The sequence below is a fragment of the Cuculus canorus genome, chromosome 10 (assembly GCF_017976375.1).
Source record: "Cuculus canorus isolate bCucCan1 chromosome 10, bCucCan1.pri, whole genome shotgun sequence".
NCBI classification, from domain to species: Eukaryota; Metazoa; Chordata; class Aves; order Cuculiformes; family Cuculidae; genus Cuculus; species Cuculus canorus.
In genome coordinates, this window is record NC_071410.1 from 11,524,577 (window position 1) to 11,551,737 (window position 27,161).

The 27,161-nt window shown below is 35.4% G+C and overlaps 1 long non-coding RNA gene across 1 annotated transcript in view; it reads left to right on the plus strand.

Moving 5' to 3' along the window:
- The first annotated feature begins 15,082 nt into the window (after positions 1 to 15,082).
- LOC128853218 (uncharacterized) overlaps positions 15,083 to 27,161 on the plus strand; it is a 143,074-nt gene continuing 130,995 nt past the window's right edge. Inside the window, exon 1 of the long non-coding RNA XR_008451551.1 lies at positions 15,083 to 15,241. This is a non-coding gene — a long non-coding RNA (uncharacterized LOC128853218). The remainder of the gene's footprint in view (positions 15,242 to 27,161) is intronic.

Sequence of the window (27,161 nt, forward strand, 5' to 3'; positions counted from 1 at the left end):
AAGCCTAAAAGGCTCACAGGAGGCAGGACAGATATCCTCTAACAGGATAGAGGTTTTGCATTATGTACAGTAACAAAAATTCCTGGCTTTAAGAGCAAAATTTAGAGCAGAGTGAGGTGGACAGAAGGTGAAGCTGCTGGCTGATGTGAAAAAATAATAGTGCTTCAGGGATTTTTTTCCATTGTATCCTCTATGGATTTGGCTTTTGAAGATTTGCATCTTAATCACTCAGGTCTTTAGAAATGTAACTGATTTAAAAAAAAGCATAAAATCTAAGCAAAATTACATATTTGTCTTTGAGGACACAGCAATCATTAAGTTTGAGAGTTAGAACTGTAGGGTTTAATTTGGCCCCCATCACTTCATTGCATTCGCCAAATTCTAGTCCACATGGAGTTCAATGGATCTGTATTAGTGCAAAGTTGTTCAGAGTGCGTTGGAAGTAATGATAGCTTGAGCTAACAAAAAAATACAAACAAAAAAAAAAAAGAAAAAAAATTGGAACTAAAAGTCATGATGTAAAGCAAAATAAAACTCACGAAGAGCAGCACTTCAGATATTGCTATCTAATTAGCCTATCTTTTTGTTTTCCTTTATTTTTGACACAGTGGGTGTCAGTAGCTTAATGTACAGCTAAGCATCCAACACTTTATTTTCTGCTTTGTTTTATACATGGCAATTGGGCAGATAGTCCCAAAGGGTTCTTTTTTATTATGGATTATTCCCAGCGAACACCCTGGCTGTAAGCACTCTGTGACAGCAAGGTTATTGTAAAATGGCTTTTTTTGCCCTTTGAAGTAGAGCTGTAACACCGAGAATAACTTTTATGAGGCCTTGTGGGAATCTTGTTCTTTATGAAACTCAGTGATTATGTTCAGAGGCTGGAATAAATGTTCCTGTGAACTTTTTTTCTCGCTTCTTTTATTTTCAAAGGAATGAGAGCATTTGCAGCTCTAAGGGTCAGGTACTCTATAACACGTAGTTTACTGGATTCCCTGCCCTAGCTTTCACCTTAAATTAAGCTTAGACACACCTAGGGCCTGCTCTACGGAGCAGGAATTAACTGAATCTCTGTACCAGGAAGGAATTATCTAGTAGCATACCATGTTTCAACCATTTTCTATGTCTTATTATGAGTGATGAAGGCAAGGTACCAAGAATCTAAAAAGAAGATCTTTTGAAAGATTTCTAAAAGTGAAAGTTCAGGCTTTTAATACATAAAAAGAGTGGAATGAGCGAATGAGTGCCATAATCCTATCTTAACTGATGTCATTTTGTAAGACAATGCTGAATAATTGAACAACAAAGGCTAGATAATTAGCCTCTTGTAATTTCAAACTGCAGTTTTGGCTAGAGTTTCAAGTTATTAGGATTAACTTTTCTCTTACATGGGCCTTTATGCTTATGAGTCACAGAAGCCACTGTGCTTCTTCTGGATCTTGTATGAAGCAGTTTCAGGAAGGACTGTGGTCCCGAATATGTGGAATACATGAGGATCTCAAAGTCTTCAGTCAGGATCCTGGCAGCAGTCGTGAACTGTAGTTCTACATGATCCCTCCGTATATTACCCAACCTTTCCCTCAAATCCATCTAGTTCCTCCCTGAACTGAGTGTTTTTTCTCTGTGGCTTACACTGAAATTGTTTCCCTCTTGTCTTATACTCCTGAGCTCCTAACAAACTCTTTCCACAATAATGGAGAACTTTCTCTCATGGTAGGCAAAACATAGGAATCTGAGTCCTTACTGCCCTCCCATCTCTGTGATTCATTAAAATGAGAGTCCAAGTAAAATATGTCAGAAAATAAAGCCATGAGTTGAATGAGAGGAATGCAAGAAGAGTCTTTGAGTTCAGTATGGCAGGAGAGATGTGCAGGGAAGATACAACATTTTCATTGTCCTGCAGCTTATCAGCCATCCTCCATCATCATCTGCCTGAACGGAATTTTATTCTCTTGAGTCCTCCCCATGCTATGTGAACATAAAATCACATGGAGGTCCTAAATAAGTGAAGGACAATACAGTGAAGAAAAGAAATCTAACATCTTAGAACCAAGCTTTCCGTAGCATTCACAAAGATTAGCTGAAATACAAAGCCGGTAAAACCAGTATGAGACCTGTAAAAGCACTCTTAAGAAAAATAAATGCAGAAATGTTTAGTTACAGGGCTATAAGACTTTGTCTCCTAATTATATGTAACATGGAAAAAAATAAAAGGAAGGAGGAGGAAGGAAAAAAGCCCCATACACTGAAAATCTTTTCAATTTTTTGTCATAGTCACCTTTGGTTTTGGCATTGGTGAAAAATAAAAGATTTGCTGAGCTGAGGAACTTCACTGAGTTCAAAGCTGAGAAAATATGCTGACGAGTCACACGGTCTCAGGGCTGCAAAGGCAGGATGGTTATACACCCCGTGGAGCATATTTTCAGAATCCACAGTTATACATGCATGTGCATTTTCATGGGAGATCTTAAAAAGATGGGAAGGAAAAGAGAGGAGAGAATAAGAGTAGCTAACGGAAAATTTAAAGAGTTTAATTCTTAGTTTATGTTTTAAGAGAAAGAGATATGATCTGTCTAGGAAAAGCACTGGCAATACTTAAGGTTGGGACAGGCCAGCAGCCATTCATTTAGGTGCTGAGAGTCAGTTTCTACTCTGTATTTCTCGGTGCAGAAATTCTGACTTAAAACTTTTCTTCTGAGAACAGACCTTTCTTCCTTACCGTATTTTTACAAGCTGGTTAACAAGGGAGATAACAGCTAGAAAGTACAATTTGGAATGTAGTTTGTGTTGTGTTCATTGTGCTGAACATTGCTCCACTTACTGCTTCCAGGACTGATTCCCTCTAATCACTCAGGGCTGTATAGTCGCAAGGTAGTTTTCCTGGCTACAGCCTCTGTTACGTCCTATTGAAGCTGATGTATTTTAACACCACATTGAAAGTTAAGTACGTGCTTAAAAGTCCGAGGATCGATGTGTTTCAAGCTATCAATCCTGAGAGAAAGAGGCCCTTAAATCAGACATAATTTCTTTGTCAGCTTGTTCACTGGATGTAAGGCTAAGAATATGGATTCCACTGGTTTGTTGAAGCAGCTGAGCATCTGGTGTTTATGCCATGCATTAGCTATATAAGAGCATCTCTCTGTCTGTAAGTTGCTGTATCAAGAGCTTTTGGAAAGGAAAATGTGCTTTAGATTGTTTGTTGACGCATGTATGAGAGAGAGAAGATTGGCTCTGAACCTTTGCACGGGGGACAGTAGAAGTCTAATCCTGTAGATTACATTACTGCTGCGGTAAGGTAAAACTCTTCTCCACATCAGCTGCTAATAAATGCTGCTGCAGGCCTTTAGGTGATGCGTCATTGATCACCCTCTGTATCTTCATATTTGTGAGTTGATAAGCCCTTAATTGACTGAATCCCCAAGACAGGGAGCCACTGGTGCAGAAAGTGACTAAATTCTGCAGCGTGCTTGACAGCACCAATCTCGTTAGTCTCCTCTGTTGTTGGAGGAGAAAAGAAATAGAGAAACAGTGCAGGAAGATCATAAACTCTAAGTTATTCTTATGCTATAAACAAAGTTTTGAGTGTTCTAAAATATGTGGCAAATTTTTGCATTTTTTCTGACATAACTGAGATTTTGGAATGATGTATTTGCTTTCTTAATAGAACCTGAACTCTGCAAGAATGAATCAGTCATGTAAATCTATTTCTTTAATTGCTAAGTCAGTATATGAGACAGATTTAAGGTCTATGCTGTTGTGAGACAGATATGTTTCTATGCGTTTCTACTGAGCCTCTGAAGAGGATCTTCCTATATTTTTGTGTACTGTAATTTTATTCTGTTATTCCTGTTCTTATGGACATTTTATATAGTTTGATATTTTTATTGTAAATGCTCTTGATATGTGTATTATAGAGAAGTACCCATATAGACTTCTGCACTTTTATTCCCTCTTGCCTTATCAGCCTCCCAGTATGGGGTTTGAGGAGTGCATATGAGCATGGTATGGAAGGTGAGAGGATGAGTGTATTACTGCTCTTAATAATAGCAACAACATTACACTATTTTACAATGCATAAACCTTTCCTGTAAAGGTTTCTTTGGTATTCTTTTTGTTTCTTTCAACCTCTTTGGGCAACAAACACGAAAGAACAATTCCAATCTAAGCTGGTATATAGTGAAATTGCACCCTCCACTTAAATTGGATATGAAATGTACAGCCATAGGTTATACTGAAATCATATGAAGAGAAGTTTTTGCTATTAATGGAAATGTTGTTCACCTTTGACCTCAATTTGAGATCTGGAAATCACTTCCCTATGAAGCATTGTAATTATTACTGTACTTTGGGTTTTCATTAAAACATTTTTAACAACACTGATATTATCAGAAGGGTATAATGTGTGCTTCATTAGAAATTCTATTGAGAGAGCATGGCAGTTTGTGTTTAAAAATATGTCTTAATAACCTCTTAATCACAAGGAGTCTCTCTCATATGTTGTCACTTGTTTAAAATGGTCTTTTTCTACTGGGCTTTTAGATACTATGTGGCATAAAATTGTTCCTTGTTTTCATTAAGTACAAGTATAATATTCTTGTTTGGTAAACTATCATTACAATTGAAACAATTCTTTTTAATCAGTTGATGCGTTTGATTTACCAAAGGTTGTGTGCTTAGAATTAGCTTACATTTTAATTAGAGCTGCAGCAATCTGTTAGCTAGCACTGAACTCTGATGAACACGAGTCTCTAGGCGTGTTTGGAAGAGCTCATGAATTCTCTGCCATTTGCCTAATGAGCTGTCGGAAATGTTCCATCAATACTGTCAAAAAATTTGTTTAAGGACCCTCCAGACATGTTCAAGAAGCCTGAATGAGCAAGAGCTAATACAAAATGAGTGCCATTGGGCTAAATATTTCTGGAAAGGTCTTTTGCTGCTGATATAAGGAGAATCAAAGGTCATGTTTGAACGTTTGCTTTTGAGGGGATGTTTTTGAAATAGGGCTTGTAAAATGTATCTATTAATAGTTCCACCGTTATCTCTGGAAAGGACAATATGAAGGTACGCTCTATATCTGATTATCTTCTTCCCTACCATAATGCAAGGGTGGATAGGTCCTTCTCTGTTCTCCACTAACCATAGCATAGAGATGTAAGGAGTATGTAGTAAACCAAACTTTTCTGTGGGGTTCAAAGAACCCCACAACCACTGAATGAAATAGTCTTTTAATGGATCAGCAAGACAATGGAAATCTAGTGCCCTCAGCATTTCTACAGTATCACTCATAAGACTGTGAAAAGAGAAATAATTTTTTCGACAGCTTCTGCTCTGAAGGAACTGGAAGGCACAAGGTGATGATCTCTTCACATGTCTCTGGCCTACCGTTCATCTGGGAATTCACATAGAGGCGATGGATCCTCTGTATTATTCACAGCATGAGAGTTATGCAATAGCATCCATTTGGAGATTATAGGGGAAGTGAATGTCCCTGTACAGCATATATTCTCAGGAAGAAGTGGTAGAGTAATCTGTTATTAGTAATAGCAATGTAAATCATTTATAACTAAAATTTGTTGACTAGCTAATACCTTGAGTTAAAAAAAAATAAGCATCTGTTCTCTTACCATATGTCAGTAGTCGCACTGCTGTCACTGACGGAAATATTCTGAATTCGTAAGAAACAGATGCATAAATATTTGAAAGTGGAAGAGCATGCACAGGAATATTTACTTCTGATGAGATAGTGAATAAAATACCAACTACTTACAAGCCAAGATGCAGTGCCCAAATTGATCCCAGGAAAACCCAAAGCACACTAAAGCTACTAGGATCTAAGATAATTCAGTTTTTTTTTCTTTTATTATTATTAGCAGTTGAATCTTTGTCTGGAAAATGATGGTCAAGAGTCAATTATATTTTTGATTTGAAAAAACTAAAAGATGGTTTCTTAAACTACTTCATTAAGTCTTACTTTACTAGCTAGCAATACAGAAGAATCTTTGAAGACAAAGGACAATAACTTAGGTTTGCTTCCTATCTGCAACATACAACACTGTTCAAATTCACTTTGGAATAACCTACCAAGGTTATAGGCAGTTCTGAAACCAACAGATTACACTTAAGGCTGAAAGATGAGACTAGATGTTGCAGAATATTTCTGCACCACATGCATATGTTTTCCTTCTGGCCAATCTACTATTTGCAATAATTTAAAAAATAAAGGGTACAAGTGTATTAGCTGATTCAGGCTTTCTAGTCAAATCACAAATGAATTAAAACTGCTTACTGAGAACTATGGTGTTAATTTGCTTCTTCCTTAAGGAAGTAATCAGACACTGTAGTAACAAGGTTCATTTCCAAATTTTTGACAAATCCTCTGTAATCTGCATTGAAATTCCAAAAGATATTAGAACTGATTGTATTAAATATGCTTTGCATGGGAAGTCAGTGTAACTAGAACAGCATAGTGGATACTGAGGCTTTATCTGGGAGAGAAATTCAGAGATTACTATTTAGATGTTGAATATTTGCAATGTTATCATATACATGGATTCAAATTAGGTATGTGATTAAATCTCAACTTTCTGTAAGTCAAGATTTTAAAAAGCCAAACATTTTTGTGTGTATTTCACTGTGAACATCTCATAGAAGATGTTTAATGGAACATTGATAGAGAAGAGATTTACATACCTGCAAGGAGTTAGTAGTGATGGGGCTGTTGGTCTCTTCTCCCAAATAACAAGTCATAGTATGAGAGGAAATGGCCTCGAATTGTGCCAGGGGAGATTTAGAGTGGATATTAGGATGAACTTATTCGCAGAAAGGGTTGTCAAGCATTGGAACAGGCTGCCCGGAGAAGTGGTTGAGTCACCACCCCGGGAGGTCTTTAAAAGACATGTAGATGTGGTGCTTAGGGACATAGTTTTGTGTCAGACTTGGCAGTGTTGGGTTAGGGGTTGGACTTGATGGCCTTATAGTTCTTTTCCAACATAAATGATTCTATTGTTCATGAATGCAGATGTTTCTCGGGTATCTACGTCTGATTTATGCTCATGAAACTGTTCCCAAGATATACATCTATGAACAAAATGACAAATTGGGTAACACATCCATGTGAACAAGATTATTTAGACCTTTGTGCCATTTACTTTATTGTTTCATTGGTACAGTAATACGTCTATGCTCTGAGGTATATGTATAAATTATCTATTTTGTTTCCAAGTGTAAACTGTTTTAATAACTCTTAATGAGATTTAATTCTTCACTCTCCTTAAATGCAAAACATAAATTTTTTTCTTAGATTTAGCTAGCACAGATTTCTTATGTATTGATAACATTGTTTCAATCAGGCAGAAGAAATGTTTCATTAAATGTAATCTACATATAAAATTACCTTCCCCAAACGTGAAATGAATAATTGTCTCCCTTTTGATTAAAAATGGGAGAATTTTGGTATTATTCACACTACAGAATTTGATGAAAGTCTATTTTCATCTAGTGATTGACTATTTATCTGTGTCATAACTGCATCCATACAGCATTAACATACGTGATTCCTGCCATATTAATCAATTGACTATCTATTCTGTGGATTAATTGTAATATGCATATACCGATATCCAAGCTGGTCAAGGTACTCCTTGTTTATATTTCGTACATACATATGCATGGAAAAAGGGGCGTTTATAACCCAGTTTCTGTAATTAGAAGACTAGGATCTACTACAAAGAAATGCACTGGGCATTGATGGAACCTGTATGTCTTAGATAAAAATCTTTCATATCACTGTCAGTGTCTGCTGTATGAGTGGGAGAATGAGAAGGTTGCTCAAAGGTACATTTCTGAACTATCAAGAAAATAACCGGAATAAGAAGGATAAACAGTATATATTGGCTGTTACCAGATGGATAACCTGGTTCATGACCTTCCTGACCTTTTGAAGAAGTGATTAGCATCCACCCCAGAAGTATATAATTAAAATGTAGTTGTCACCATGTATTTACTGGCTTTCACAAAACAATTAAGGATGTAGATCCTCACGTCACTCAAGTTGAGTGATAGCTTTTTCTGCTCTTAATAAGTCACGATTTGCCAATGGTTAGCATTTTTGAAACTGAACTTCATTTAACTACGGAGTGGGTTGTAATACGTGGCTTGTTGGAAATAAGGTTAAATATAAACATTTTTTCACTTTAAAAGGTACTAGTATTCTTTGCTTTAAAAAGTATAATCACAGCCTCTTGCCTATAATTACAGTTTGTATATATGCAAGCCGTAAAAATTTCCTCTTTAATATGTATGGACATCTAGATTATGAAGTCAGGTATATTAGCCTCCCAGATGTTATTTTGATCAATACTCATCTTTAGGAGTAGTTTCTGGTTTGCTTTATAGCTTTTTCCAGGAAGATGTAAAGATTTCTTTTTTCCTTGATGTATCGTTGTCGTATAGGTCAATGTGATAAACTAATTTCAATAAGTGTATGCATTTGGAGCTGTTGCAGAGCACCAGAATATGTAACTGGAGTATTTTTTTAAAGTTTTTCTGTACTATTAGATAATTTCACTGTCTTATCCTACTCATTAGGAAAAGCAATATAAGAGTTCTCTTTGTTTTTCTGTTTATGATACTCACGCCTGTAGTTATACAACATGGTAGAATGGAAATATTGTACTCCAATAAAGAGCAAGCGATTTAGAGTGTAGTCCTTTACTAATAAGGGTGAAATATTGCATGCAGAACAATTGATTGAGAGTCCTTTAGCCTCTTGGTTTCGTTTGGATAGTCTGCTGTGTTCCATTTAGACTATTATAATGTTTCCATGATATTTGATTTTACTGATGAATGTTCATCAGCACTCATGTCATGGCACTGATTAATCTTCTTCCACTTTTATATTTTACACAGTAAAACAGCCTCACTCACTGACTTTAATGGTTTGACCATCCTCTCAGATATGAAAACCAAATTGAAGTACCTTGCACAGATTTCCTGGTACAGTTTCACTGCCCATAACAGGTGGTGAAATTCGATTCACAGAGCACTGGGAGATCCAAAAGAGGGTTTTGAAAGACATTTAAAGACAAAGGAGTAAGAAAGAGGGAAAGTAATGTTAACAATAAAAGAAATTACAGGGATACTCTGGAATATTTCAGCTACAATATGGTTTTAAAGAAAATGGAACCTATATTACTCCCTTCCCCATTTTTTTCTCCTAAGCGGTGCTGGTTGAGATATTACCTTTACAAAGTAACTTTATTAACAGTTCCTATAAAAAAGATGGCTAGGTTTTCTTCTATTTCAATGCTAATTATTGACAGATTAAGTGTTTGTTAACAATCAACAGAAGCATTTGTTTTCCTCCTAACAGGCTCTTTCAGACATAGAATGGCTTTTCCTAATGAAGTTTTTAAGTAAATAAGAAATTAAGATGGGAAACAACCTGTACTCTCTAGTTCCCGTTCCTTTTCTGGTTTTGGTTGGTTTTTTTTTTTTTTGAGATATGTGCTCCTTTTCAGAATAGTGATCATGCTGCTCATCTTCCTTTCTGAACGCTCCTAAAAACCAAGATTACATTTAAATCACAAACTCGATCAGAAAGAAAAAAAACACAGTGTTAGTTAAACAACTTAAAGTTGCCTTTGAGCTTAAATAACAGGTCGTTAAATCACAGGCAAGCCAGGTTGTCATAGGGTTGTCATTTGTGAACAGATGATTGTTCACAATCATTTGAACTTAATATGTTCAAACGATTCATGTTTATAGTCGACTGTAATATTCCAGTGGTATCTGGCTGTAGGAGAGTATATAATACAGTTAGTAAATGCTGACAAGACAGTTATGTTCACTATAATACACGTGGGTTGTCAGCCATTGCCTAACTATAAACATAAAAGAGAAAGATATTTTTTTTCTCACTTTTATATTTAAAAGATGAGGAGAATTGCAGCTGGCAGATGGCAGTTTAGCATTTAGATGTGTTAGATGTTTGTGTCATTCATTGTACAGAATAAGTGTGGTGTGCTTAAAAAAGCAAACAAACTCAAGATTGTTTAATTATCAACTCTCCACGCCTTGAATTCTGGTGAGAGTGCCTATTGCCTTTAAGAGGATAAGGCTTTAAGAAACTGTTGTTTGGTTTTCATTGACTATTGTAAAGTGTTCATCTGAGATGGTGTTCTGATAACCTTCATGGGCTGATGAACACAAGTGATAGCTATTCCTCTGGAGCTTAATGACTTAAATGAGTATAAACTGATAAAATAATCTGTTCTTCAAATGACTTTCTCTTAAACCCCTGACATTGAGCTGTAACTATTGTTTACTCATTTTAGGATATTAAGGACTACAATCTATGCCTCATTACATTGTCGCTGCAGTTATAATTTTCAAAGCACAGCAAATTAAGGCAGTGAGTATCTTATTTCACTAACTGAATACTGCTGAAAGCTTTCTTCAGAAAAAAAAAATCTACTTTCTTGATGGAGTTGATCATCTTTAAAAAAGATAATCTGAATGTGCCTCCATGTTATGTCTTTAATATACTTCATATATTCCATAAGCATCTGTTTGTCAAAACATTTTCTAGTATTAGCACTCTATTTTTTTCTTTAATTTCTCAGGACTGTATTCCCAATAATATTATATATATTACATATATATATATAAATGTATAATATTATATTATTTTGTTTAGGTCTCTTTCTTTCCAAAGAGATCATTATCATTATCTTCTCTAGTTTTTCTCAGGTTAATGGGAGTCTGATGGGAACTTTAAATGGATTTTCTCAACCAGATGTGTCATCTTTGAGTTTAATAAACTCAAGGGGAAGCTGTTCTTCTGTGGGTTAGCCTAATTGCTTTTTGAACCTAAATAAACTGTCGATATCCGCACCACTCCTAAGGCAAATGATTCCAACATTTAACTACAGTAAGTTCCATGATTTCTTTATTTTTGAAGATGCCATCTGATTTTTTCATTTAGCTGTTTCACATTGTTACTTATGAAGATATCAGTCATATACCTCTGCACTCATGTCTTCTTCATGCTAGAAAGTTCCCGTCTGTTCTCCTTTTTTTCTCCCTTTTGTTTTTCTGAGTAAACCATCATTTTTAGTATTCTGAATGCCTTAGTGTCATCAGTGAATGCTACCACACCTTTATTTATCTCTTTTTCTACCTTTTTCAAGTTCGCTGCTTTCTCCATTTTAAGTACAGTTTTGTTTAAGCAGTAATTTTTAAATCTTAGAAATCAAACATCAGCACCCATGGAGATGCTGGAACAAAACCAGTCTACTCAGGATAAAACCGCTCTCTTATAAGTACAGCATTGCTGTACAATGTCAGACAAAATTTTCTGAGGGTTGTATCAAGTATATATGCTCATATTCTCAAGGGTTCCAGTTCTCACTCAGTTCATTAACCGCATAATGAAGAAATGTGAAACACTTATAGATACAGTACAAGTTGTTGCCAGTTCTTAACTACTGCTGGGCATGGAAAATACTTACTGATTGGTGAGAATGGGAACACTGCAGCCTGAATGCTGGAAGGTGCTTATTTGCTTATCTCCCATAAGGCTTTGATGATTAGGACATCTAGTTTGTTCTCTCTTGGTCTGTGTTACTGTGAGGCTAAAAAATAACTTCAAAGTTTCTTGATTTCTGTTTGATATCACAAGCAGATGTGGTTAAATAGCTCCCAGAGAAGTAGTACTTACTGCCTAAATAGAATATTTGAACTGTCATCACTGTAAATTTTATTTAATTCTTCACCGACAAGTCTAGCAAATTTTATTTGGCACTTTTGACAGTATGTAATGTGTAGGCAACGTGTACTGTGTTTATAAGAGGTGCATCACATCGTAGGAAATATTACCTTCCATTAGAGCTTCCACCAGTCACATTTGAGTGGCAGAAATCAAATAGAATAAATTCCTATTTTTGGAACAGAAATTGTTTTGGCAAGTGCATCGTCACATAAATATACTATATTGGAAAAAAACAGAAATACACCAAGCATTTGAAATGATACACATAAAGCTGCAAATAAAACTGGTAATAAATTATAATATAACAAAGCCTATGTTCTTGCAGAAACTCTTAATATAAGCTGATGTGACTTACAGTGAAAAAAAGGTTACTGTGAATAAATATGAATAGTGGAACACAAACAAAAAACACGTCAAAATTTAGAGCCAATTTGGCAGCTGACAGTAAGATTCTTTATGTAATGGTACGTGGTGCACAGATATTTGTAGTCTCTTCTTGTTGGTGTGGGGATTCTCTTGAGTAAGGTAAATGGCTTTCTGTTTTCCAGATTTTTCAGGTGAGATACTGTAGGTTTTACCTACACTTCACGTGTCAGATTGCAACAGTTTCAGAAAACACTATTTCAGGAACAGCTACAAGAAAGGATAATTATTATTTATGCAATTCAGCATAAAATGTGTCCTCAGAGAACTGTGAGTGTTCAATCTTGTATGCCACGTTTTTTGAGAAAAAATTCTGTCAGCATCTATGAGATTTGAATGTCCGTTTAACTACAAAATTCACCTTCCTAAACTTATTTTTTTAAAGCACTAAATGGGAGATCATGTCCTTCATGGACAAGAAGAGAGGGCTTTTGTTTTTGAAAGCAGAGGAAAAGTTAATTTTTTTTTGCCAGCACAGGCAGAAATTTTTAAACTCTAGATAACAATGAGTCAAAATATTTCAGAATGAAGTTGTAAATTTTACTCAGCTGTATTTTGTAAGGAGCTATCCAATAGTTTGCATTCTCATAAAGCTTCTGCTATCATGACGATTCTGATATCATGAATGTAATTCCATGCAAGTATTTTTATATTTTTGCTAAGGAGGTATCTCTTTGTATTATTTGATGAAAGAATGACTGACATTACAACTGAACCATTTTTCAGCTGTGGCAAATTAATTTATTTTTCACAAAGGCTGAATTTCATTTTCAGTTATTTATGCAAAATGCAAAACATCATGGATCACCTTAGTATTGGTGCGAATGGTTTTGTATAAAACTGCTTTGGGGAATGTTTCTCTACTGTAAAAGTATACAGCCATAACCATAATTAGCCTATAGGAAAGGTCCTCCTATACAGATGGTGCAATTTTGAATATAAGGCTAGGCTTCAAATAGGATTGGTATGTTTACTGTAAATGTAAATAATATAGCAGGCGTTTACATGTTTAATGAACTGTTAATTAAAAAGTTGAAATGAAAATATGGAAGCGCTGACAGCTGACTTTAATTATTGCAATGCATTTATACATATGGAAGTAAAAATCTGCAGAAAATTATTGTAGTGGAAATGACATTTAATGCCATAGAAAAAATTCATAGATATAGTTTTATAAAAGGAAAATATAAACTGAAATTGTGCCTTGCTGATAACATTAAAAGAAATGAGAAATGTTTAAAAATCAGTTATTATATACACAAAATTATTTATATTGCCAATGATAAAGACCAACCTTTTGCCATCAGAACAGTGATTATAACTAGTGCATACTCATTCATGAAAGACTGTTTTAAAAATCTTACGAAATTCCCATAAATCCCTAATTAAAAAAAAAAATTGACAAAACCCAAATAAAACCATGCCTGGCACATCATGGGGTTGAGCTATTAACTTCAAGATTACAATAAAAGACTCACTGCATGGTTGCATATATTAGTATTACATTATTAACTGTGTTGATTTATAGTCTCTACTATGTAGTTAATAAAATGTTTGTGTATATATAAGCACCTTAATATGTTGATTTAGGATATGGAAACAAAGTATAACTAAGTCTTTGAGGAGACTTGTATTAATGTGAAAACTGAATCTCAATTTTCAAAAGACTACTCTCTAACTGAAAATGTGGAATATGGATATTTTGGAGAGTTTTAGAAAAGAAAAAAATAATGTTTGCTTTTTGGGTTCAGTTGTTTTTTTTTTTTTAAGATTTTAATGTTAAGTTTGTTAATATGAGTAGGCAGTGAAATAACCTTCCAGGTGCATAGTAACAGTGTTTGACGCAGATCTCATTATGGTTTATATGTTGATATTCTTGAGCAAAGTTTTTCCAGCATAGTGCTTCTGAAGTCGATGCAGTCAGAAGTTAAATAACTGAAACCATTAGCACTAATAGTTGTAAGAGTGGAAGAAAAAATAATTTGTGATCACAGCACACTCATATGTAGATTGTCTAAAAAGGAAAAAGATATTCAGAGGCAAGCTCCCCTGTGTAGTACCTTAGTTCTGTTACAAAATCAGTTTAATAATCATATAATTGAGCCAAAAGATACAGGGAAGTAATAAGCTCTTAAAAAACTTGGCTTTCATGTCAAAGGAGTGAAAGGACTTGGGGATATGCCCTGTTTGGAAGATAAATTTACTTTGGCTGCAGGTAGATCTGTAGCTTCCTAAAATTATGTAGTTCTCTTCTGGTAACTTGCATGGAAAACTCTATTTTTGATTGTAGAGAGAAGCAGGACTGACCAAACAGATGAAGGCTTTAAAATATTCTCTAATGCTGTCCTCTACATAAAGAGATGTGTAGATGCACAGAAGAATACAGCATTCTGAGAAGAGCTGTTAGGCAATTTAAAGTAGCTGCATCACTAAAACATCAGTATTTTTTTTTATGTAGTAAGGGAGTAAATTTGAAAGTACTACCAAAGCTAGCAGGATAAATTGCTGGTTCCACAGATTCTCTCATGCAATTACTGAAAGGACAAGATGTGAGAGTGGAGGAAGATGTGAAGGAATAAATATATGTGACATTGCAAAAAGTAAGAGCACCTTTAACTGGGGGCAGGAGCAGAGAGTAATGATCTGGAATCTTTTAAAGAAATGGTGGATGGCTACAGGTATTTGCTGTAAGTGATTTAACTAGGTAACTTGTTTAGCCAGTATTATGGCCAACTGTGCCACAACAGTGTTCAAAATTCTTTGTTTAATAATTCACAATTTGATAGTGAGATTATTTTAGATAGTGGTCCGAAACTATTAAATTACCAATGTGTTATCTTTTAAAAAGCAGCACAAGAAGTAACTAAGGCATTTCTTGCTGTCCTTAGAAAGACTGCTGACAATGTAGTGAAAGTCTGTTTATTGTTTGCGTCGTGAATCTGCCTTTCTGCAGACAGCCTAAGCTGAGGTAGCAGCGATCAGCCGCAGGAAAGGAGAAGGCTATCACTTGTCTGCAGAACAAAAACATTCCAATGGAGAAAGCTGCAAGTAAGTGGGACTTGGATGCACCTGTACTTTTCTTTTACACACCTTTGTATCTCTCTTATCCTGTCGCACCCCTGTATACCTCAGAGGTTTGAACATCTGGGTCTAATAAGGAAAGTCATTTGTCACGCAAAATTGTTTTTCTTAGATCTCCGTAGTGCCGGCTGTGCACAGAACGGATAATTGATAAAGTCATTGAGATTCCCTTGCAAAGTCGAGTCCTTGCACTGAGCCAAGGTAAGATAGGAAGGACACTACTGTTTGAGCTTCTGGGCAGAGAAGGAAGATCACTTGTGTGAGGCCCCAGAATAAGCTGTACACCACAGTGGGATTTGCTGATGTTTGCAAAGAAACAGTTACCCAGATTCTCTTTTTATAATTCCTACTGAAAGCTCACATAATGTAAGAAGCAGAAGAAAAAGAATTACTTAGGTTAAAAAAGCAAGATAAAAAGAGCCAACCTGGTAAAAATATTCTATGAAAGTCCATGAAACTACACTTACATACACGTATCAGAGATAGGAAGAACGAGCGTTTATAGTGTGTTGAGCACATCTGTGCCCTGTTTGAACCATACATACATCCTCTAAAGCTAAAGCTCCATGGGAACTTTTATAGAAGGCTAGAATTTGGCTGAAAGCCTGAATCTAGATGATGCCACAAGTTCCATTACGTTTAATGAGCATTCTAATTTATTGAGACCACCTGCACAATAAAGTAAAAGCACTACGTAATAAATTGAGTCCGAGTTCCCCTTTCACTGGGTGTAAGTTCAACAAGGCAATACATTTTCCAGGATTTCCTTACGGCCAGAAGAGGGAAAAACAAAGATTCAGCTATTTAAAATAGCAAACGTAAATTAAACACCTTATTTTGGGTTTATAGATTTTGGTGTTTTATATTTTTTTTTAAATGAATGAATACTTCATGTGCAGCAGGTAGATAATTAACTGACTCCATAATATAATCCTTGCTAAAATATTCTATGCATATGTAATATAAGCAGCAGATTAAAAAAAAAAGGCTCACTTTAATCAGTTTCAATATATTAGCATAAAATATTAAGAAGCTTGTGGTTTTCTCCCCATCTGTTGATCTTATGTTTTTTTCATTACCTACCATCACTTGATTATATATTGAGAATTCAGTGGGATTTGATTTCATAGAAGACTTCAGGTTATGCTACAATTTTGTATTTTCTGCCCTAAATGACTAATAAAATTCCCTTAATGTTTTTGGTTGGTTTGTTTTGTTTTTTTTTACTGTCCTCAAGCAGCAGAGCAAGAACACACTTCCCTTACTATCACAGTATAAGAGATTGCTAAAGTGGCTGCTTTTAATCTCAGACATGATCAGAATAACTGATGCTATACATTTACTGTCATTTCCAGAGTTCGCTAAATAAAACCGTTCGCTATAAATCCAGTGTGCTTTTACCCCATAAAAATCATATACAGAGCAGTCCTCCTTGCTTTTTTTGTTTAAAAAATCAACCTTATCTATATCTGCTAACATCGCCCTTCATTCCAGTGTGGAGCTGAGAAGCACCTAGAAACAGCAAGATGCGTTTGGTTGCTGAATAACAGAGTAAAGAACTGAATAGTTCATGGGGATCAGTAAAAGCAAAGTAAAAGCAGCAAAGCAGTTCAGAGGAAACGAAAGGTATCTGCATACTTCAAAGTTCAGGAGAGCTTTTGATAGGTAGAATTGAAATGAGATGGAACGAAACAGGGAATACACAACAGACTCGTACCATTCAGCACAGGCAGCCTGAGCGGAGGTGTGAGCTGGCAGCAGGGTGATAAGCACGAGCAGGCAGAGCTGCACAGCACTCAATTGGAGTACTCCAACTGGAATACGGCGCTTTCTTGCCATGCAGCAGGTAGCAAAGACTACTGCCCAAACAGAGCTACTTTTAGATTTCAAGTAGTTCTTGCATGCTTGCCAGGTTGATTGTTGGAGGTCTTGATGTTGGTAAACAGATTTATCAAATGTTTGTGCTAAGCTAGAAGCAAATAATGCTGAATTTGGTGAAATTGGACATTTTGTTGCTTGGTTGCAGCAACAGCAAAATGGAAAAGGCCCCAAAATATCTTTGGATTGAATATATTTTTGCTGTTTGCATTCCACTGCTATTCAATATTGCTGATACTTGTCAAAGGTTGTAATGCTTCACTAAAGCACTGAAAGTGGGGTTGGATGATGGGCAGTGGCCTGGGATGAAATTTACCTGTTTTATATAAAATAATAATTATCAGTGAAACGAATTAATGAGTCTTTACATATAGTAAAGATAATGTTTTTTTTACATCGTGGCTCTGGTGGAAATTTAAAGCTACAGTTCTCTTCCTTAGTCTAGAATATATATATATTTTTTCCAAATATGATAGAAGGAATTTTGCATTTTATTTTATGACCAAGCGAGGCACAGTACTAAAAGGAGCAACCAAACGGCATGTGAATCAAATGAGATTAGTTTTGGTACATCATTTTTTCATCTAAAACACTTTTATTTAACTAATAAATAACAGTATCTACTCCCTCAGGTCTTTGGTCTGTACTAAGAACAATTAGAAACTACATACATTTCTAAAAATTACTGTCTTACTTCCAAAATAATTTGAAGACAAATGAATGTGCATATGCCTTAAATGCAGTCTGTGCGCTTGTCATTTACAGCAGATGAGAGTATAAAGGGGTTTCTGTGTCAAGCTCTTGTTAAAAGTGCTGGTAGTTCACTGATCGCTAAGGACATGCTTCTGTCTGCTGACATCCTATGAGTGTCAGGTCTCCAAAAAAAGGGCATGCTATTTTAATCTGATTTTATAACCTAAGATCCACACACATTAAAATCAGCAGCAAAATGTCTTTTAATGAGATAAAGTTAATGACATCTTTACAAAGCTCAGAATCTATTTCCTGTGTATTGTTTTTCTCTAGAATATTATTAACTTTCATTCCAAGTAAGGTATTCTGACAAAAATGGAGATTAGCTGCCTCCTTCCAGAGACTTAGGTTAAGAGACACCAGATCATTCTATTTTTGATACTTTTTTCTTGTAAATGCCTGAAGTAGAGGTAGTTGTGTTTCCAATTCCATTACAATACCGTGATCTTGTCCACAGTCCTGTTTTCTTCTTGTTAATGACGCAGTCAGTTTGAGTTTGGCAGACTGTCTACATTATGCTGTTTTGATATTAAAGAGATATGACAGTAGCTCTCATATTTTGCCCAAAACTGTTGTTGTTCTTGCTGAGGATTGTGCCTGCCAATTAGCTCTCAAATGGAGCTTGCTGGGCAGATTTAGCATTTTCTGTGTTAATTTTGTTGCTGCTGGCTTGCTGTCATTTGCCACGCTGCTGCCTTTGCCATTTCCTGATGTTTCAACTTGTCTCTTTAAGATAACCTCATCTCACTAATAAATCCCCATTCTCAGCTGAGAAATCTCCATGTTTCTTTATTCAGTTACAAGCTTCGTTTCCATGGTTCTTTTCCTAGGTAGGGAGTCTCTGTACTGCAATTGGGTAGTTCAATGTAAAGAAACTTATTATTCCTCTGGGCACTTTAATTTTATTGATTTGTTAGAAGAGGTTACTGTAAACATCTGATTCATCCATTTTTCCATTGGTGCTTAACTTTAGATATGTGAATAATCCTGTTTATCAGTATAAGTGAAATATATCTTAAATATTGTTTACGTAACATTTATTTTAAAAGTTTGTGCACATGATAAATTTGTGAAAAGTGGGGATAAATGGGTCAAGTAACTGCAAATGCAACAAAGCAGACCACATAAAACATATCTGCAGAGGAGGACAGTATTAGTTCTTCCCATAATTACTAGGGAAGTCCTCAACATCTGCTCCATATTAAGATCCCAAAAGCCTTTAGGCAGCAATAAAGTTACTTATTATGGCAGATTGAGTCTGACTTGCTTATTGCACTCCAGACGTCAAAATTATGTTTGAGCATCACATCTGCCCATCTGTTGATAGCCATCAAAAATAAGGTTCATGTTTAATTGCCTGAAATACTTAAGTGTTCTTTAATCGTAGATTCATATAATAGAGGCAAATAAAAAAAACAAACACCCCTCACAAAATAAACAAAAAAATATCTAAATATGACCTAGATTGCAACTAGATAAAGCTCTAACCTTCAGAGATCTGGCTTGTATTTCTGATTCTGCTGTCGGGCTGTTGTCTGGTGGGGGACAGCCACTTTATCTGCTCAATCAGGTAGCTTGTCTCAGGCTTCCTTTTTCTGCTATCATGACCTTGATGAGTCAGGAAATCTCTTTCACTGTACCCCTCACAAAGGCAGGCATCTGAGCATAGTTGTGGAATGGATGATGTTCATGAAGGGATAAAGATGGGAAGACTGCAAATAGAAAGCGGTATGTTGGGATATGAGTACTGCAGGTGCCAAGGGTGGGTAATCAGGAGAAGGGAGTAGAAATAAGAAAGTCATTGTGAATTTGGAAAAAGTAGTAAGAAGGCTTTAATATTTTATTTTATTTTTATTTTCTCTTGCTCTTTTTGTCCTCTGATTTCACCTGCCGTTAAGTGTAAAGAAGAAGAACCGCAGGGCAAGTTTAAAGAAAAGTTCATTCAGCTGCATGTTATGGCTGGCATAATTTCAGATCTGTTTATATAAATTCCCATCTCCCAGGGACACCTATAGTGATATTCAACAATCAGAAAGTATGGCAACTCAGTAAAGGCTACATGTCATTGGTGAACCTGTGGATAAGGTGTAGTTCCAGAGAAACATTTTCTTGGTTGCTGCCTGCATATATTAGCTCCATAATTTATGATAGACTCTCATTTGCTTTCCTCTGGTGATATCAGCAGGCTTTCTGTTCCCAGGAAAATCAGCAGGTGAATGGAACAATCTCCGTTACAGTGCTATTTTTGCTTTAAGCTGCACATTAAGCAAAGCTTTTCTCTGCCACGTGTCTCCTTTGGCAAGGACGTGAGCGTGCAATAGAGGAGAGTTTCGTGAAGGATGGCTTATAAATTGGCACATCTCAATCTGTTGTGTTTTGCGTAAGATCTACATGCAGCCTTTGAATTCCCATAATTGCTGATGACTACGATTGTAGTCTGTGTGTGGAAATAACAGATGTCACAATTACAATCACCTGAACGTATACACAAATGTTCTTCAGACCTGAAGGTCTTTGTCAGGTAGGGAATGGAAGAATTTGTCAAAGGCAGTGGCAAATTCAACTACAAGGGCAGCACTGGTATCAATATTTAACATCAGTAGCACATTAACTCATTAGGAATGTCTTATTGCATTTACACACTGCATTTTAATAAAATTTGGTTGCATGAAATATATTTAATGCTTTAAAAGAATTGTTACATGCAATTATTGCTTTATTCAGCTTCAGAAGTAATAATCAAACCTTATATTTGGGTCAAAGTGATTTAGTAAAAATTTAAACTTACAAAATGTTATCTAGTTATTTCTCCTTTAATAGATATGGTTTTTTAAAAAGAACACATTAAACTTTAAAAAAATAAAAATAAATATTTTCTGACTGAGTTTCCTCCTTTGGCTTTTGCCTGTGTGCATCCCTCACTGCTGCTGTGTCTGGTTGCTATTGCTATTTCAGGCAGTTTTCCTTCTGTAGGTTTGGAGAATATTATTAAGGCAAGTTTTGTGAAGTTTTCTGGAGAACACATGCTGAGAATTGTACTCATGCTGGCTGTATACAAAGCAAATATTAAACATGTCAGATACATATTAAAGAATACATAAATATTAAATCATCTGTAGTACTTCTTTTGAAAAGTAATTCGGTGGATAACCTGTAACTGTACAGAACATATTTGGTGTGTCTCCATCAGTGCATTGAAAAATACCTTACAGATTTTTATGTTGAAATGGTAGGATAAGCAATGAACACTGTTTATGGGTTTACGTGTGTTTAATTAATACACTTAAGCTTTTCATCCATTAAACACAAAGCTCTTGGACAGAGCTATTTGCCAACTAGTTAACTTGATTGTTTCAGTCCTGGGAAGCCAGGACATTTTAGTAGTTTTCTAATAAATGCATTAGAGTCATCAACATTGAAAAGAACATTCAAAATATGTTTTTCCTTTAGAAACCGGCAGTTTTAGGAACTCACAGAAACTGGTACAGTGTGGTAACAACAAAAAAAGATCTCCCTGTCCTACCTGTATGAATTTTTTCTCAATAGGTACCTTCTCAGAACCTTGAGGTTAGCTAGGTTTGGGTTTTTTTCAGCCATTTTAAGATTATAAAGAGTTTGAACAAAAATGTAATGTGATCGTACTCTTTAATACAATTTAAATGCTTTCATTTTAAGAGGCTAAATAAAAATTTCTTCCTTGAATGGAAAGTTTCCTACTTTTAATTAATTTGGAGGATGCTTTCTGACCTCTACTAATTATTTACCTGCAAAATAAAAGGTAATTCTCTTGATTTCAGTATCTTAGTAGGATTCACGGGATGCACTGGGAGATGAAAGTGGAAGTATATTTTTTTAATACTGGAAACTTATTGTGATATTTGTATAAATTATCCAGCTTTTAAATAATCTTTGGTATTGTGAAGATTGCTGTCTGTAAATGTTCATAAAAGACTGTCAGATTAGCTCTTGTCTTGTCAGACTCAAGATAATTTGCACCATTAGAATGCGTTCATGTCCTACTCCCATTTAATCTTAGGACAGTTGATTACTTTCCTGACCTGAGAGAAGAGAGATAAAAAGAAATCCTTTTTTTCTTTATCCCTAAAGAGAGACAAAAATGGAGTAGGCAGAGCTAACAAAACATGTTTTCTAGAATCACTCAGGGAAAGCATGAAGGAAATACACAGAAAAATATTAAATCAAAATTCCATATATATATATATATAAGAGTATTATATTGAACTATGTTTATCATCCTTCTTGCAGAGTTGAAGCATGAAACTCAAACCGTTGGTAGGATTATGGTAAAAGACAGGCTGAAACAGAAAGTCACCAGAGAAAGATTCAAGGACTATTGGAAGGAGAGTTACTAGAAAGCATTGCTAAGCAAAAGGTTCATGTTCAAATAATGCCAGCGAAGTATCAAGCTTAAAATATTCATGCATAAAGGAACTGAATCTCATAATTACAGTGTCTGACAGAGGGTGTTTACTTGGCTTCTGTCATGTAAGCAGTGATTTCTGTTCTCGTACAAAGAGGCAGTCAGTGTTTTCGTTGAGTCCAAGATCTTCATGTTGGCATAATACCAATCTATTCTCGTTCTGTCTACCTCCTTTTTTGAGCATTGAAATCCTGTCGGAAGAGTCCTTCAACCAGTTAATGGAGGTCTTGTGTATCGGTATCCTGGTGAGATTTTAGGCAACACTTATTACAGCAACATATTCAATTACAGTATAATTATAACATAGTCCTGTCTAGGAATCTGAGTCTAAACCTCTTGTTGCATAGTGAGTTCTAGGTGTGATGAGCAATCCCCCTATTAAGTTTCTGCGTGCATTTCATGAGGTATCCCGAGGAACCAGAGCTATTAGGTAGATACCTTTTTAGGGTTTTTTTCATTTGAGATTTGTTCATGTGCCACAGTAATGTTTACCTGCTTTTCATCAGCAATTCTGGTTGGTTTATCTTTTCATTTAATCTCAAGTTTTCATTGTGTTTCTATACTGCATTATTAAAAATCGCTTGTATAAAAAGAAAAAGATAATAACTGCTTCAAAATATGGAATGAAAATTATTTTATCCCTTTTGCTTATGGTTCCCTGCAAGCTGCCACGCTGCAGAGGTTCCACTGAAAGGTATCACTGGGATATAATATTTTCACACAGCACAGCAGGGTGCAACCTTCTTTCCATGCGAAATACCTCTTGCAGCAGACAGGATTTTTAAAGGATATGCCCATGGGGGACTATTAAATGAATACAACTGGAGAGCCAAGTACAGGAAAGAGCATCATTCTAAAGATGCAATGTAAGCTTGAACAGTTCCTGATGTTGAGACAAGAAATATACAGGCTGGTTGCGTATAGAACAGACAACGTAATGAAAAGGTTTAAGTGATGGTGTCCATGATCAACAGTGCTAAACAAACTACTTCTTTGACTACAAATATTCACTGATTTTGAAAAAGTTTCTGGAAGATGGAATAAAAAAAAGGCTAGAGAATCTGGAAAAAGTTCTGCTGGTTATTTAAAGGATTTTCAAAGAGATTTTCCAGCTTACTGTTGGGAAGAAAGGAGCACAAAATGTGTCTAAGGGTAGTGATTAGATGCATAGAGCATCACGGATGTTTGATCTGTGCAGTTTCTTGTCTGACTTTTAAGACTTGACACACCATTGAACTTGGTAAATATGTGTTCATTGCTGCTGTTCTGCTTTTTCTCTGTAGGTATTATGAGGATCTTCAGAGTCAGGTTAAAAAAATATCTTATGACAAGTAAATTTATGTGAACATTCTTGTGCATGGCTTTACCACTATATGAAAGGAGGCAGAGTTGCATGCGTTTGTGTGAAATGGGATAAAGGAGCTAAGAGACGACAGGAATGTCAGAGATGAAAAAGCTTGTGAAATTGCTGTAAAGGTGAACTTCTAGAAGTTTGGAGTTTCTAGCACAAAACCTACAACGTGCTTATGTATGATAAACAAACTGCTCTTTATTGAGATGCAAAGTAGACAGTGAATTAGAGCCCAATTAAGGCCAAACAAAACTGTACATGGAATAATTAAGAGGGAGGAGGTTCTTAGACCTTTCCAGCACAGCAGGTATAACATTTTTCTTTAAATAGTGCAGTGTTCCCCTCTTGCATTAAGGATAGTCATATTGTAAATTTGAAAATAATCTAGTCACATTTTGGTTAGAAAATCATCATAGTAAGTTAAGTGCAATTATTTCTATCTTACGATAGATTTGTCTAAATTATGGTAAGACATAATTCTTATCATTTTTTATTTTGTTCAAATGTAACATTGCTCTTTTCAAATTTAGCACACTTGTTATCTTACTATGGCATTGGCCTTAATTGCTATCGCATGTTTATGAAGACTTTTGTGTAAATAAAGAAATATGCATATCTTGCTTTCCGGAATTAAGGCAGAAAGATTGCCTTTGTCTATCTTACCAGTCATGTTATGCATAATAGAATTAAAAATCTTATAGATTTCTACTAAATGTATAAATTTGTTTTGGTTTGGTTTTGTGATGAGAAAATGAGTTACATGTTCAGTCATTGGATCCAAATAGATTACCATTCTCTAACTCGTTCATCAATTTACTTCTGCGTTTCCTAGACTAAAACAGTGAAGTATTCACTTCAAAGCAATATTAGTTGCTAACCGGACTCTTGTATGCTTATAGGAGTTGTTTAAATCACTATTTGATAAAACATAACCAGAAAATGAATAACATTACTTTGAAATTTCAAGAGCTTTGAAATAATGTTTTTTTGGTAACTTGTTGAATATAAAGAATATTTCAGTATAACAGATGTCTTGACTGAATTTTATGGAAAAATAAAATAATACTTCAAGGAGACCAACTACAACTAATTTTCTATGACTATGACTATTTTGGGTACTCAGATATAGAACTATTGTCCTACTGATTTGAGTCTAACTGTTATCTTCTTCACTTGATATACAAAGTTACCTAAATGAGGCTGTGAAACTGTTGACTAGTGCATAGTAAGCATATATGAACAGAGAACCATTAGAACAGATCATTAGTACCTCTGTGGAAACATAAAGACAAGTTAGGCACTCAGAAATATTTAGTTATAATTAACTTCTGTTCACTGAAAGGATTAAATGTAGTTAAATCTCAGGAAGTGTCTGTCAGCCTTGTATTTCTATGATTTTTAGATCTAAGTAATTTTGAGTAAGTGTGCAGAATAGATTACAAATTCCTGCATATAGTCACAGTTATTTCACAAAGGATTAAACAATTTCAGAAAGGGTAGGAAGTGAAACCCCTCATATTCTAAGGCATAAGCCAACCTCTAAAGCTAAAAAGCTTTTCTTATTCTTATTTCTTTTCCATACCAATGCTTCCACTTTCTAATTCCTTCTGAAGCCGATGGTATTCCTTCTGTTGGAACTAAGATACTAGACTAGCAAATAGTCTTGTTAATATTGTTATTTCTACGTTTATCGCCTTCAGTTATATACAGTTTAGTAGGAAAAGTCTTGTTTGTCCTTACTATATCTTGTTAGAATCGTGTTGCTATATGATAAAAATTAGGCTTGGGAAGAAATTTATCAATCTCTGCTTTCCATTTAATGCATCTTTTTTCCTCCTGTCATTTAATTCTCTTATCTGTCATTTAATTCTCTTATCTAGGGACAATGTTAGTAATATAACAGCATTTTAGCTCTGAGATGAACTAGAACTGCTTTGTCCTCTGGGTTTCAGTGTACCTTTAAATCTTATGTCCTGCAAAAAAAAAAAAAAAAAAAAAGTCTCATGTACAAAACCGAGAGTTCTGAATCTTTAAATGACAAAATTGATGAGAGATTTCATTGGGTCTTATTGTCGTCATTTTATTGCATCCATCTTTACAAATGTCTTCTGGTATAAGTTCAAGTTTCTGAAGGGATGATTTCCATATGTAAGCTGCTTCTCCATTTTTCATACTTGGCATTTACTTTTTTGTTTTAGGTTTTTGGCTGACATTTCCTTCTGGATAACAGAGAATTTCTGTGCATTATAATATGGATAACACAGACTTTGCTATTAGCTTCTCTAAGACCTGCAGTTACCTCTCCAGTTCCATCCTGTTGTTTTACTGCTTTGTACTGTAATTTGTCCTATAAATAGAGGATGTTATTTGTGTATGCTAAGCTTTCAAGACTAGAGGTTGAAGACACAAGGGCAAGCCTCCTACTCTGTTTCTGAAGTATTTACAGAATTATTGTCCTCCCATTCCTGTGTTCCTGGCTGACAGTTTAAAATTTTCTCTTCTGTCAAATATGAGAGCAAAGCATGCAGAATTGCACACCAAGGAGAGCCTGCCAATTCCTGAAGTGACGTTCTTCTATACCAGACCCTCCAGCAGAAAGAGGACTACTTTGTGTGCACATCTATCTCATCTAAGTGAAGCTTGGATTGGACAGGACCATTGGAGTCACTGCATGTACCCTGTAGATAGTATGATCCCTCTAAGATGCTAGAAGGATTGGTAGCAGCTTAGTTTATAAAAGATCTCTGTTGCACTGGTAATGAAGCTATAGACAACACACTTGCCCTGCTGAAGTTTTGGCCTCTGTAAGCAAAACCCTGTAAACACTGTGGCAACTCTATCACCCTTTACTATCCAAACCAGATTCCCTATATAGAGAAAACATTCATTTGATATGCTGCTCTTGCATAAGATGTATCGGTGATTAAGATGCTAGAGATGACAAGTATTTAAACTTCCGTTCTGATTTTCCCTAGAGCCTGGATAAGGAGGCATTTCACAAGAGTTTGAGATAATTCACAAGATTACTTGAACTGCGTCAGAAATACCTTTCGGCAGGCTCTCCACCGATGCAGTAGTCACTGTCAGTTGAGTGTTCTTAGAGTTAGCATTACTCCAGTAGACTATTCTTTCTTTCAAAACTTGCTGAAGCAAATGGAACCGTTCACAGTGATTTCAGTAGGAGCTGAATCATGTCCTTGCTGGTTATCATGTGCAGGCCTGATGATTTCTGATTGCTACAGAAAAATTTCTCTTGTAAATGAACCTCCTTTTGGGTGTGATGGCACTTCGTTCATGAATTATACGTGTTAGGCATTATCAGTCTCTTCAGTGTGGTGAAAGCTGGTGTTATGTAGCTGAGAGCACAGCTAAAAATTGTCAAAGCAATATTTAAGTCTTGTCCCTTAGCCCCTTAAAGTAAATAAGTAATGCAATGAAATGAGACTCTATGGCTTAAACACAGA